The 15,216-nt window shown below is 44.9% G+C and overlaps 1 protein-coding gene across 3 annotated transcripts in view; it reads left to right on the top strand.

Moving 5' to 3' along the window:
* The window catches only part of FAM110B (family with sequence similarity 110 member B), a 496,654-nt gene that overhangs the window by 167,706 nt on the left and 313,732 nt on the right, over positions 1–15,216 (top strand). For all 3 annotated transcript variants that reach the window (XM_078687279.1, XM_078687275.1, XM_078687276.1), the window contains exon 2: positions 10,861–11,076. The gene's annotated coding sequence lies outside the window, so the exon portion shown is untranslated. The remainder of the gene's footprint in view (positions 1–10,860; positions 11,077–15,216) is intronic.

Genomic DNA, 15,216 nt, shown 5'->3' with positions numbered 1-15,216 from the left:
CTGACAGTGTAAATAAGTTTAGTTACCCCACCTAGCTTGCTATAGGCTCGGAATGTTTTATGTCTGGGGGTGAGGGTATGAGAAGGATCCTGACTTCCAGCAGATTGGCACAGATGCTGGTTTACATTCCATTACAGGCACCTTATTCGCACTATATGCCCCAGTGAAGCGCACGTTACGTTCTTGTTATACACCGTACAGGAGATAATTGAATACAATTAACTATAATTGAGCAGGGTCGCCCGAACTTTTAATAGAAGGGAAGATCCAGCAGGGAGACTTGTGTCTAGCTGATGGTTCGCATCCCTGTCGCCCTGTCAACTGATTGCACACTTCTTAACCCTGCACCAAATACATTGGTGCATTGATTAACACTGCTTGACCAACCTCTTGTACAGTTATTGGAAGATTCATCCACAGGCCTTCAAAGACAACTTGAGCCAGCCAGATACCAAGGGAACCTGCTCTGGGATAAAGAAACAAGCACCAGCATTTGCAGAATCTCCTTTTCGACGTGTACATCATTTCCATGTAGATTATCACACTGCTGTGATCTTGATGTTGCTGCTTTCTCAGAGTAAGGCCTAAGGCTCTTGAGTTTTCTCAACATATGCACCCAGAAATAATGTTTTACTTTTATCCCTTGAACTGATCAACTGACCTAGCTGGATAGGTGGTTTAGCAGCGGCGTAGCAGCGGAGAGGTGGGTTACCTGATTCTAATACCTATTGAAAATGCCTAATCTAGCACAGTCTTCACGAGTAAATATTGTTGTTTATTTCTATATTCTTACATACTCAAACTGCATGCTGTCTCAAAAATATTCTCTACATTCATGAAATCCGACATTAAAACCTGACATTTCATTAAAACCTGTTTGTTGTCTCTCATTTTTTTCTTCTCGCTGTCAAATGACTATAGCCTTCCCTTCCATGCTTTGCATGCCTCCTTTCTCACAACACAACCTACTCTGGCTCATGCATGTTTCACAGCTTACTTTCAAGATCACAATCATCCTCATTTCTCTGAAATGTATTCCTTTTCTACCTAATCTTCTCTAACTCATCTATTAATTCCACAAACCATGTGCATGACTGCACCCCCACCCCCAATGATCACAACCAAACACCATTAATTTACTCCACCACCCTAAAAATTGGAATAAATGGAACAGCACTAAACACTAATCTTGGTGGCGGAGCAGCGTGCAGTCCAGTGTAAGGCGCGTAGATGCCTCACCAGGGTAGTAAAAGCTACATAAATGCAATGCCAGTTACAACTCTGGTGGTTTACGCATCACCAACCCACGTCTGCAGTCTGGAGCATTCTTTAAATGCTCACCTGCTTTGCGGAAGGTCGGTTTAACTTGAGACCTGCACCTCCAGGTGCTTTGTAAACGCACAAAAACAATTGTTTTTGGGCTTTGATGGCAGCGCTTTGTAATGGGTGTACCTATCCGTCCTGCCCATTTGTGCAGGTGCTGATGTTCATGGAGTGAATAAGCGCTTGACGGCCCCCAGTTTTGATGCCTGCTTGGCTGCTTCCTTAACCCACTGAGCTGCCTTACGGGGACTAGATCCGGTCTGCTGCAGGTCACTCACAGACAGCTGGGACAAGAACGTTTACCCACCCAATAGTGCTTGTGCGATGAGCCTTAGCAGTTGCTTGCACTTTCCCTCGGGTCCCCAGCCCCGTCCCTCCGTCAGTGTGGTCGTTTGTCCCGCAGCAGACCTTGCTTTCCTTTAGTGGCACACAGCCGGAACATGAACAATGGAACACCAGCCTCTCGCTGAGAGTTTGGTGGCGACTGACGAGTTCTATTTAGATGCTCGGCTAACATCGTAAACTGTGGTTTAAAACGTGCCTGGACTAGGAAGGAAATGTCCCCGGGGAGAGGCTAAACAGGAGGAGAAACCAGGAAGAGTTGTCCTGCTCAACCCTGTTGTGCCTTCTAGGACTCTCTAAGGAGAGATGAGTGATTTACTGTGTAAAGTTCTGTTCTGCGGAGACCTTCGCCGGTTCTCTAGGACGGCTGTCCTCTTCATGCTTTAGCCATTTTAGTTCTTTGAGGTCGTCATTTCAGTAATGAATTGCTTAAGTTGAGTTTCATGCTTCTTTGAAGGCTTTGGCAAGCAGGAGTACCTGAGATACAGGGAGGAGGTTGTTTAGATGCTCTGGGTCTACAGTGTTCGCAGGGCTGTGATTGGACCTGTTTTGTAGGTTTTATATAGTCACCTATATAACATTCTGTTGGACATAATACTTTTAAACCGTGTAAATATATATCTGATAGAGACGTCTAGCCACAGATTCCTTAACTTCGAATATCCCCGGCATCAGACTGGATCCGGGAGATGCCCGGGGATATTCTAAGTTAAGGAATCTGCAGCTAGACTATGTCTCTACCAGATACATTGTTACCGAAGGTAAGTAACTTGTTCATCTGATAGAGACGTCTAGCGGAGGGTTCCTTAATTTAGAATATTCCCAGGCGTCTTCCGGATCCAGTCTGACGCCTAGGGATATTTTAAATTCAGGAATCTGCAGCTAGACTATGTCTCTACTAGATACATCTTTACCGGAGGTAAGTAATTTGTTCAACAGAAATATTTCATGTGTGATAAATCTTTGATTTCAGTTTGAAGCCTGTGTTTGGAGGGTCCCACACATAAAGCTGCAGATTACAGTCAAGAAGGTTTGAGTATTAACGCTTAGTGTCTGTGACATCCTTCATTGGATTCTTGAGTGATATAATGCATGTCTGTTTGCATTTCTTCCTTTTAAAGCCTGATTGCTTGTTTGTAAGCTTGTCCAACCTCTTGTGCCAGAGTTTCTTAGGATCCTGGTATCTGTTTAAAAAATAATTGTGCGTATTGTTTTTAAAATATGAAGCACCTCTTATTGGTTTAGCTAACATGATTAATGTAATGTCTTGCTCGCACGTAAGACTTCACATTTTACCTGAATAACAACTGAGCACGTGCTACCAATTGCGCTGGTAGATATCTTGAATAAACTAGTGAAGTCCTGTGGAAGACCGCTTCAAAACCACTGACATAGTCTTGGCCCTCTTTCCCCACCTGCACACTCATCAGCATCCCTGGCACCCACCTGGCTCCTTTAATTTTCCTATATGATACTGATTGGCTTATTTTTAGGGCGGGAGAAATATGACAACATCTAGCTTGACCCAGAAGAAACTAATCGGAATACCCCTATAAACTCCTATAATTTTAAAAAGCATCTGCATAGTGTACAACCTTTATCAACTGACACTAGAAAGAGAGCTCCCGGTCCGTAAGGTTCATCATTTCAACTCGTGGCCTTAGGAACATGAAAAGCCGTGCTCCAGCAAGTTTAAAAACTAAGTGGCATAAAAAAATGAAAACCAGTCTTAACAACAATCTGTCACAGATCAGGTTGCTCCTTCACAACTCCGTTTTAGAAAACAGCTGAATTCACATCTCTTCAAGAAGCCTCTCGTCAGCCTTTGATCTATTTCTTTTCGGCACTCTTGAAGCGAATTTATATTGCACTATATTTGCCTATTACTTTTACTCTGATGGGAGAGGATTCCATGTAGTCCTTCGACTTCCACTGAGCCCCATGTGAACCAGATCTGTGTGGGTGATATGGTTTTGATGTTTTGGGTTCTGCCTAAATTGATTTTTTTGTTGTATGGGCTTTGTAACTGTCCACCTAACCCATGTACATGGAATGTATATCTGGGTTTGTGGGCAATGTGATTCCTTATTATGGATGCGGATCTTGCTACCCTCTACGTGTCCCTGGGTTTGTTTGTTGTGTTTTCTTTTGCTCTGGTGATTGCTGGTGGGCATATTATGGTCAGCATGGATGTGCATATGTGTGGCTTCTGAAGAAATAGTTGATGGGTTCCAGCTTGGGCAGGTCGTGTTCGAAGCATGTGCATGGTTTAGTCTATCAAGTCAGCACTTATTTTCAAAAGACCTGGGGTGTGGAGGGAGATTGAAAATGGGAGGGAAGATTTCAAGGCTCGAGTGTGACAGTGATCACACAATGAAAGTGAAAGTTATGTAAAGGTTTGATGCTTGAAGCTGTGGTAAGCAGCATGTTTTACGTATCGGAATCAGTCATGAAGGGCATTTGTTGTCCACGAGTGTTGGTGAAGGCCTTTAAAGGAAAGTTAGGAAGTTTAGGATATCTGAGAATCATTCTGGTTGGTAATAAGTGAATTAATTCTTGGTATTTCATGCAATTATGATGTAATTTTGTTTGTAGTGCGACATGGGCTATACTTTCTTTTACCTGCTGTCTTGCATTTCCATATTACTTTTGCTGTACATTTTTCTTATACTTTAGGTGATTTGTATGTATATGGTGCTGTAGCCCCCTCCATTCCCCCCATGGACAGTAAAAAAAGTGCTGGAGGCAGCGCTTGAAATCACAGCTGCTTGCACTGCAGTGGGTAGGAACCCACTCTTTTATTGATTGTTCTCTCTGCACCACTACAAAATAGGGCTGTCTCCTTTACATCATCAGTTACTTTGTCTTTCTGGTATTTAGTGGCATAACACGTTTCCATGTTTAGCAGTGCAGTCGTTTATATTGCTACCAGTTACATTAGTATGTAAATACTATTTATAGTTATTTTGGGGTTGAGGTTTTGGTTAGGATTAGGTATGTTAGGTTTAACAGTAAGCTATGGTAATCATCAGGGGCTGGTGTAATGGTATGGGATTATGGGTTAAGATTATGTTTTGTGACTGGAGTCTGGGATTGCGTATTGCCCTAGGGAACCTTAAGGCATTGACAATTATCATGTGCTGAAGAGATAGTAAAATACTTTTAAAGTAGATATTAACAATATAGTGGTGTGACCATGTGAAACTGGTTGTAGTTCTAATGACATAGATTGAAATATAGAACTAGCTATACGCAACACAGTGTTGGCCGTGCTCCAAAATGGGACAGTCCAGCTCGAACTGTTCGGTCCGGTCCGGTTCAGTCCCTTCTGAGCAGAATCATTCTTGGACCCCCATCAGTGAGATGCAGTTCGAGGATCTGAAGACTCTTTGTGAAGCACTGGTAGTAAGGTTATTGCTTAGGGATGCAGCGTACATTTATCTTGCGTTCTCCACGTTTGTTTAAGTCATGGATATCTATATGTTTGTAACATTCTAACGAAGCTCCACCCATATGGATGTATTTGCTCCTGATTCAAAAGACTAACTTTGACTTAATCAAGTTGTGCAGCTCTTTTGCTGTTGGTTTACATGTTTAAAAATGTATTTTCTGTCTATGCTTTAAATTAAATCTTGAAAACTAAACACACTTTCACTCAAGTGATTTCCATATCTGGAAAGAGTAGGCAAGATTGATTAACATCATAGTGCGTTGCCTTATGTAAATAAGCAGAGCTCAATGTAAGAACGTAAGGGAATGCTTTCTGTCGTTTTTCCCATGCTCCTTATGTGATCCCTGGTGTATTCTGGAATGCTCTTGCTTTGCTTATGATGAACCGGACTGGGAACCCAAAGCAGCCCAGACCAGCCCCCACATGGTGCCTAGTGAATGCACCAAGCAAACTTGACTACTACAAGGAGGGTTTGGGGGGTGTCGTCCCCCCCCCCACCAAGAAATTTGGGCGAAAATGGTGCGTTAAACAACACATTTTTCATTGTATACTCAATTATATTAGCTTTTAAGGCATAGTGAATGATGACCTTACAGTGCACCAGGATACGACAATCTTTGTTGTGACTCTTCAATGATTTCCTCACTATCACCCTCCAACAGTGCCCCTCATCTCTACATAGCTCCTCTCTCACATATATTTCATTTGGTTTATAGCGCCTCTCATACCAGTGTAGGGTGTAAGAGCATTTTACATCACACACATATGCAGAGACAATGAGTCATACTTCTGTAAATTAGTGTATAGAAAATGTTACATAAGACAAAGGGGACTATGTTTATATTGATTGGATTTATATAGCGCATGGCTACCCAGAATGGGTTTCCCAGCGCTTTGCCACCCAAACAGATCTGGCTAAACTCTAAAAAGATAGTTCCTATTCCAAGAGGTTTAGAACAACCAGGTAACCTCTTCCAGAAAATCACAAGGGAGCGACAAGACCTCCGATCCGGAGGGGGGAATTTCATAGCTTTGGGCCAAAGAAGTAGAAGGCTGGACCTCATTGCAGTGATCTCTTGTTTCTGGGAACCAAAGCAAGGTCAAGGTTACTTGACCGCGGAGATCAACTGGGTGTATAAGAAGACACCAGAGATCTAAGCTTGATCTGGACTGAATTAGATAGACATTTATGCATATAGCACAGTGCTTTTAATTGGATACGGCGCTCGATTGGAAACCAATGAAGGTCTCAGAGTGGATAAGCCGTCTAAGAGAACTTCGGGGGATGGAGTAAAAGTCTAGCTGCCATGTTTTGCACCATCTGCAATCATCTGAGTAAGCTCTTCATGACCCCTAGATAGAGAATGTTCCCATAATCTAATCTGGACAAAACTAGGGACTAAAGGACCGTTGTCTGGGCAGAGCTTGAAAGACAGCCCAAGATTTTCTTAAGCCAGTTTATGATGCCAGAACACGTGGCCGCCACCTTCGTAACTTAATGGCTCGTGGATAATTCATTATCCATCCAAACTCCCAAGTTCTTAACCACAGGGGCAGGTCTGGAAATGTTACCCCTCAACTCTGGCCATCGATGAAGGCCCCAGGGATGAGGAATGTTAACCACCAGTAGCACCTAATTGTTGTCCCTTTTTAAATTAAGGTAGTTGGCATTCATCCATGAAAAGACTTGCATAAGACAGCTGTTCCTGGCCTCTGCACTGTTATTTTCTTGGGAGGACAAGGACACAGCAATCTGAGTATCATCACCATATGATAACATATTAAGAACCACAGTTTTCCACGATGTCCGCCAATGGTCTTACATAGAGATTGAACAAGGTAGGACTTAAGGTGGAACCTTGAGGGATTCCAGATGGAAGAGGTTGTGGCTTGGAACAATGCTGATGAGAGTGGGCCTGAAAAACCCGGTCCTGCAAATAAGAAGTCAACCAGGACAGAGCTGTGCTCTGCAGGACCATGGCCTCTAGTCTTTAAAGCAATGTGGTTTGGTTCACCGTGTCAAAGGCTGCACTGAAGTCCAAAAGGATCAGTGCAGCAGTGCCCACGTTGTCCAATTGGTGCCTAAGATAGTACTTCACTGATAAGAGCACTGACTCTGTACAATGTCCTGCTCTGAAACCAAATTGAAAGTGGTGGAGTACGCAATTAGACTCTGTGAACACCATAAGCTGTTTATTCACATGCTTTTCTAGCACCTTGGATAGAGTGGTTAATAGAGCTATATCGGCCTATAGTTTGACCAGGTGTACACGTCTAGATTGAGTTTCTTTATTAGAGGCTTTACTATTGCGTGTTTCCATAGCTTTGGAACCACACCTAGGGAAAGAGAGGCGTTGAAGAGCTTGGTGAGTAGATCCAATAGTTGAGATTCCAATTTGGAAAGAACTGAGGGAGGACAAGGATCGAGAGGTGAGTCAGACTACAAGGTGTAGGGTTCATGCTATCCATACTGGGAGGCATTTTTTAAGAGTGCTCGGTCTAGAGAAGCACAAACCCAGGATTCAGAACGAACACAGTGATCAGGGTTGGTTTTTCTAATAAGAATGTATTTCTGCCCAAACAAGCCTGTTTTAGTAACATTAGGATAATGAAAGACTCTGGACAAAAACATAACTTTCAAACCTGTGCCTTGTAGTTTGCATGCAGCTCTTTGATGGCACTTTATAGCTCACTGTGCTAGATTATAATATTAATTTAGGAACTGCTCTGTAACAAAATGGCCTTTGTGACAAAAGCACTAACCCACTAAAATATGCTCATAAAATACTGTTCTGTAATGTCCACTGTACACGTCCTTTGCAGCAGGCATATTAACCCTCTTTACAACCTTAGAACAGTCACAAGCTGCCACTAGACAAAACTCCGATCTCGCTACAGCGGGTACATTAATCACCAGAGTTATCTTGGCACTATTATTGTTGCCTGAAAACTACTGAATATACAAGGGACTCTGCAGTGGGTGCTTTCAAAACTGCTGCACTGCTACTACAAAAACAGCCCCAGTAACAAAACTGGACCCCACCCTTCCACCCTCCCGGGGAAACACCCAATGCCCAGTCCAGCCTTGGCAATAATTAGACAGGCATGTTTTTTTGTTCTACACGATCCAGAAGATTTTTAGGTGAAGTCTAGCGGCAGCGCGCATGGGCTCCTCGCTCTGCGAGGCATGCTGTATTAGGGTATGCAGTGGAAGCCCCGCCCATATCTGTCATTGGCTTGTCTCAGTGTCTCCCTAAATGTTGGCTTCTGATTTAAAAATAGGCTTGTTAGTCCCGCGTTGGTACCGCCTGGTCTCCATTTGTTACCGCCCATAAGGACTGTACCACTTACTTAGCTTGTTGCACAGTCTGCATTATAAGGGTGTGAGCACTATTTTGTTTATTGAAAGTGATGGGGACAATGGCGGGCATTTTTCTAATACAGCAGTATGGGCTCTAAATTGTATGCTGAGCGCGGCGTCCGCTTTAGGGACACCACGCTCGGTTTACTTGTTTTTTTTTACTTACTTTGATGAGCACGGCGCCCGCTTCAGGGACACCACGCTTGGTTTCTTTCTTTTTTGCCTCCTTCAAACAAGCATTTGCACAAGCATTTGCAATGCAATAGGTGTCACATTTACACAAGTTTAAGCTATTGGCATTGTAAATGACAATGCCTTTTGTTTATGTTTTAAAAACCAAAGCATAAATAAAGGCATTGTCATTTACAATGCCCATAGCTCAAACTCACGTAAATGCGAGACCTATTGCATTGCAAATGCTTGTCTTCTATTTCATATGGGAAACAGTTCCACTGGTATTACTGAAGATACTCGTCCCTTTCTTCTGCAGCCCCATGTTTCACCTCTTTTATGGTGGTCCTATTTTGTCTATATTATTAAACTTAATGCATGCCACTTCTGTTCGTGTGATTTGCTTAGGGAGTGTCTTTGGGGCACTACATATGAATCCTCCTAGCTATTGCAGCTCATGGACGGGGTCCTGACCTTTGTAACTCTGTAGACCCCCTCGACAGTTATGGAAGCTCTTATTTACTTGTCGCCATTACCGGCCTCTCTTATCAGCTTGTACTGTTCAGTCCGGCTATGTTTTCGGTGACTGCATTCTGAGTTTATACCATTTTTGTGCCACTTCCAGAGGACCAATTTAATTCTTCAGTATGCGCAACACCAGCAAAATAAACATCCAAAATGTAATGAATTGAACTGTGCACATTTAAATATTCATATTATTACATATAGTAAACTATAACCTCCTCTTTTCAGTGCTATAATATATTTTCGAGCTGCGGGCTCCGTACTGTAATATAACTGTCATGAGTCTGCAGGAATTTCTGACCGAGATTGCACTGCCAATGCCGGCGCAGAGCGGATGTCCGCCATCCCTCGGAGTGTGTGCGGTGCCCCCTCCCACTGTTGCGCTGTCAGCCAGTTTGTCACTCAGCTGGTGACTCGCAGAGGCGCTGCGCGAGCGCCTGCACATCACCTCGCCTCGCGCTCAAGGAAGGCCGCAGACTGTCCTGTCAGCTGCCTCTGCACGCGCCGACGCCCGCGCATGACTGCCGCTTTTATGCCAGATAATGCACACCGCGGAATCCTGCCTACTCGGGCGTCTTCGCTGTATAAACTCCTTTCCCGCTGGAATAGGCAGAAACAGCAGTTTACTTTGCAAGCTCTTATTGGGCTGTTTAATTGCATATGTCACAGTGTTTTCTATTTCCGAACACTTGCGCTGCATTGGCAGGAAGTTATAATTAAAACAAATATTTGGAAGGAGGGAAGGCTGTCAGAAATTAAGGGTTAGGAGTGGGGTGGCCACAAACCGCTCAATCGAAGAAAAAAGTGCGAAGGAACAACAAGAACAGTGTACAAACTGAAGAAGGTCCCCTTGTCTCTCCCTACCCTCCCCCAACTCCCCGATGATAATTGCAGCAGGCGCAGGGGTGCTTCTAGTCGGAAGAGAGGGAGGTAGAGAGGTCGATTAGAGAGGGAAAGTAAGAGAGGGTAAATGGATGTAGAGAGAGATTGAGCGAGGAGAGAAGGGCGCTGGGCTGGTTTGAGAATATTTGGTTGGGCCGTTTTTTGGATTCCCAAGTTCTGCCCTGCCTAAAGCCATTACCACTTTTTCCCTCCAACCACACATTTCGTTCTGGTACTTATTTGTCTGTGTTTTTCATTGTGCGCATGAGCTCAAGCATGCAAAATGGCATTGGGCAAAAAGCTCGTAGAGGCTAATGTTGCTATGCAATACAATACATGCCTTGGGGCACTTGGCAGCCAAGAGAAAGGCATTTGCTGAAGCAGGACATGAAAAAATCACCATGCAGCAAAAAAAGAAGTATAGAGGAAGCACTACATTTAAAACATAAAGAATGTTAAAAGGACAGAAAAAGGGATTTGTGAAAGTAAGAATGGAACAATGTGATCAACATATATTGCATCAAGTACAATTCACCTTTGTGTAAAGTGGATATTGCAAGCCACTTGGAGAGCTTTGAATTTTTAAAGGCACTCGCCCTGCAGCCTCCTACATCTATGCGGGTATGAAGCTCTTCGGTGACTGCCCGTTTCCTTAAATCTCTGAGATAAGAATATTTTATCTCGTATATAACGTACATTGACAAACAACTGTTGAACAGTGAGGAAGATCTACTTGTCATTTTAAAATGTAATAACAATTTTTGTCTGTTACACTCAGACTAAGGTTTTATCATTTTCTCTCCAGCTTGAACAGAAAATGTTGCAGATTTTGAAGAACAGCAGTGGTCTGTGCTGATAATTCACTTGAGATGGTCGTCAGGAGCCAGTGGATGACAAACAGAGAAGCTGCAAGTTCATATCCCAGCAGAGCCGACCCCAGGATTATAGGAGCCACTGTTCTGGTTTCCCGCCACAGGGCCTCGGTGACTGACAGATAGGTACTGGTCGTCACATTTCTAAGGTATGGGTAGAAGTGCATTTCTGTTAACCGTTTATATTGAACCAACATAAACAGTGCTGATGTAAACACAGCGGAGCGCCCCGCTGTGTGTCTTAATACTTTTTCACTCCATAGTTACTGCATTGGGCTGAACTGAAGTGTGTTGTTTATACTGTCATAACAGATGTACTTCTAATGGGAATTCTCGCTAGAAGCTTTAATTTTGTATACATCTGCAGTCTACAGCTCAAGATGTAGAAGATAAATTGTGCGTATATTTTTGTAGCCTAAGAGTGAGGAGTGTGGAAACAGCACTTATGTTGGCTCGGAAACACAAGCTTTCTAGACACAGCAATCCCTTGCAAAGGCTAAACAGCCGTCTGCGCTGGAGGAGAGATGGAACTGCAGGCTATTTTGAATAATTCCGTTTGACGTCATGACTGGCAGATAACTGTAAAGCTTCATGATTCAGCTACACGGCTGAGGTAAACCATCAATAATTCAGGCCCTGTGGTCTTAGGTTCTGTTTCCAGGAAATGAGCCCTAACTACAAGCACGTGAAGCGCCGTGCTTGCCAAGTGCTATGTGGAACACGAGGGCTACACTACATCATGCAGCAGTTAACATTGGCCCTCTTATTTTTATTACATTCCTACTGTGGCACCCGATCCGGCTGATGAGAAATGTTTCACTGGTTCGTTCGATGATTCGCTTCTTGGCAATTGGTGTATTTTTTAAAAAAAATTGTATTGTTGGGCTAATGCAGTTCTCATGACTTAATGTTCTCTCGTAATGGTCGCTTTATTTTTCGTTTCCCATATGAATTAAGCTGCAATGTGAAAAATGAAAAAAAGAGGGAGCAAGCCTGGGAACCGCGAAATAACCGACATCTGTTTTCACATAAGTACAGTATGAACTGCTTGCTGCAGGCCCAGCTTTTAAAACTGGCCATGGTCGAATCATTCATTCGTTGGTAATTTGAGATTAAACTTGAATTTACGAAATGTATAGCTGCTTTACCGGGCTTTGGAGAAACAGCTAACTTTCCCAAGGGACAAGCAAGACACTGCATAATTGCTGCAGTGAATGTATCATTTAAAGATTTAATGAGCAATCCAAAAAGCAAGCTCATACACTTAGATCCCTTTTCTGAGGTAGTTGTGAAGCGGACATCTTTGGCATCTTGCTAAAATAAACTCAAAGTCGTGATCCACATCTCCCCGTGTAAAATTCAGATTTAGTTTGGTGCTCTTTGGATACAAAATTTCAGCGGAATCTAGGCCACACGTGTTAACAGTACTTAATCGGCCACTGAGAAGATAATTTACCATGGCAAACTCTTGAATGCATTTGAATAATCCCCACTTGTGTTTAAAAGCAGATTTTTCCTTGGAAAATTCCTTTTCTAGATGGCATGTCTTGTTTGTGTTGTGAGGTTTGGGTTCTCATGTCTTCCTGATTTGTTACAGTAGGCTCCAGGTGGCTGAAGGCGACACCCTGCATTGAACGCCACACAGCATCCTATGGTATTGAAACTAAAAATATCAATGTTTTCATGTTTATTAGAGGTTCTTTTTTAGATGGTCTTATGCATGTAGTTAAAAAAAAAAACAATTTAAGGCCTCACTTTATTTATGCTGTACACTGCATGTTTCAAACAAGCATTGACAAAGCGAATAAGTGTGGCATTACTGGGCTAACGCATGCAAACAGGCATTCAACATTTCTGTTTGCATTAAAGCCAGACCTTTTGCCTTTGACAATTTTTGTTTAGAAGAGTAGTGACAAAATCATGCAAGCTTTTATTTATGTTGAGATAGTTTTAAAGCACCTATATGTATTTTTTGTGAAACGTGTCATATCAAGTGTGTTGGACTTGGCCCTGCTTGCAGGGTCATCCCGAAACTGTTTGCCTTCCCCCTAGCCTTTTTGCTGTATGGTATTGGTGGGTTTTAGGGTTCTGGACAGCTTTAGCGCTGGTTAGCAGAGCCAAGTGTGTGTGTTGTCTGCCTCACATAGGCTTATATTAGGACCCCCCCCCCCTTTCGGGGATATCTCCCCCATGGTAGAAGATGCAGGCCATGTGTGGTGTGAGATGAAAATGATGAATGCTGTGCAATGGTGTACGTAGGTTTATTTTCAATGCTTTAGAAATGTAACTTTTAGAAGTCACCATTTCTGTCTGCTTTGTGCCTGCCTGCCTGAAGTGGGTAGCAGCTCTAGTGCTCAAAGTGACCAAGGCTGTCTCCACAACTGGGGTGTGTCCGTCTCACACACCCCCAGCTTTTGGAGGGAAGCCTGGCAGACAGGGTGCTCTACACCTCCCCCAAAACCAGTTGGGACCGGTTTCCACAGGGAGCCTTCTAGAATGCTCTAGCCCTTTCTGGTAAGTGGGGTGAGTAGTGTATAGATAGAGGAGCTGAGACTCCATGTGCTGAGTTGTGTGTGGACTTTGATTGAGAGGGGACACTCTGCCAGGAGGTACCGCCGCAAGGGCCTGTGTGCTGGCTTCTGTGCCATCTGTACCCCCTCTGCTGTCCACAGGGCTAATGAGAGTCCTTTGCTGGAGTGAAGACTGCTATGCTAGGAGGAGTGCCTCGATATGGTGGTTTACTGTTCCTAGGAACTGCTGTCCTGTACCGATGAGTGCCCACTGACAGCTGATCTTGCCCAGCACTGCCTGCCTGCTCTCCTGCCGTAGCGCCTCGTGAGCACCACAATTTGTTTGCCTGAACTCCAAGGAGATTAGGAGCGTGGGCGCTACTTGATGGTGTGGGACCCTGACTGCATTCCTGGGACATAGTGCCTCGTGTGCGCTATATTCAAATTGCCAGAAGAGGGACTGTCGCCTGCAGCGCCGTGCTGACAGAGCGCTACCACTGGATGCTGCATTCTGCATTTCTGCGCCACCCTCTGACTGCCCAGGAGGTGAGGAGCGTGTGCGTCCCTGCAGCACTGTGTTGCCAAAGTGCCACGAGGAAATCCCAGCATGTGGGATTCTCCCCTGCCTGCTTGGGGAAGAGCGGTTGCCCACCCAGCATTGGTGCCAGGTCCTGAGCGCTTTGTAAAGCAGCGGGAGCTCACCCCGTGTTATTGCCACCGGGGTCTGCTTATTTAAATTAAGCGGGAGCCTACCCCGCATTCTGCAGCATTTCTCTCCTAATCGCGAGAGCCGACCCCGCCTTCTGAAATCACCGCCGCAACCCGGGCCAAGGGGGAGAAGAGGGCGCCGCGCTGCCCGCGACGACCCGGAAGCTGAAGCCAGGCTGGGGGCGGGGCCCAGCAGCCAACCGGAAAGCTCACGTTGAACCATAGCCTCCCCAGTAAGAAGGGAGGTGCTCCGGTGAAGGTGGGAGAGGAGAGAGGTCCCGACCTGGGGGAAAGGTGCTGCAGCAGTTCGGCGGGGCTCCCATAGTGAAGGGAGAGCCCCGCCATGTCAGCAGCCGTCTGGGAAGTAAGGCGGAGGGGGCCTCGAGGCACAGTGCCGGTGCCTGCCCCGCCGCATTGGAACCCCCGTGGACCCAAGGAGCAGACTCTCTGGACAGTCGGTTAGTGGGGGATCTGAGAAGGAGTACAAGTGCCGGGAGTGGCATCAGAAGTGCCTGTGTCGGTCTCCTTGCACCGGGGCGAGGCAGAGCGGACCACTGCCCTGCAGAGGGAGCATTATTAAACTCTAGAGTCCTGGAGGGGACTCCCAACATGCCCGACTCTTTTGGGCATTTCGAGATGGAGGAAGCTAAATTCTGGTCCATGAGATTTCTATCACTAGTGGAAGCTTTGGGCAAATTCGCAGAGGTGAGGAAAGAGCTGATCACAAGGAAAAGATCATTTGAGAGGGCTTTCAGGTCATGTAGCTCAGAAGTGAGATGGTGCAACTGTAGAGCTATATCATCTAGGCGTGCAGCCATGTCTGAGTGTTGGGCGAGGGGTGGAGGGTATGTAGGTAAAGCGAGCGGTGAAGGGGGGTCTCGGTGTAAGCCTGTGGCATCCACGGTGGTGGTGAGTAGTTCCTGGGGAGGAAGTTGGTCATTTGGGACTAGCGGAGTTCCATGTCCTTTTAATAGTGAGGTTGCAGCATTAGCAAGGGGGGTGTGATCATTGAGCTGAGGGTTAGGTACAGTCAAAACTGGAATGATTGGAATTGACCCATCATGATCGGTA

The sequence above is a fragment of the Lissotriton helveticus genome, chromosome 4_1 (assembly GCF_964261635.1).
Source record: "Lissotriton helveticus chromosome 4_1, aLisHel1.1, whole genome shotgun sequence".
Classification (NCBI taxonomy): Eukaryota; Metazoa; Chordata; class Amphibia; order Caudata; family Salamandridae; genus Lissotriton; species Lissotriton helveticus.
The sequence above is the reverse complement of the archived record's forward strand: the minus strand, read 5'-3'. Positions and strand labels throughout refer to the sequence as shown.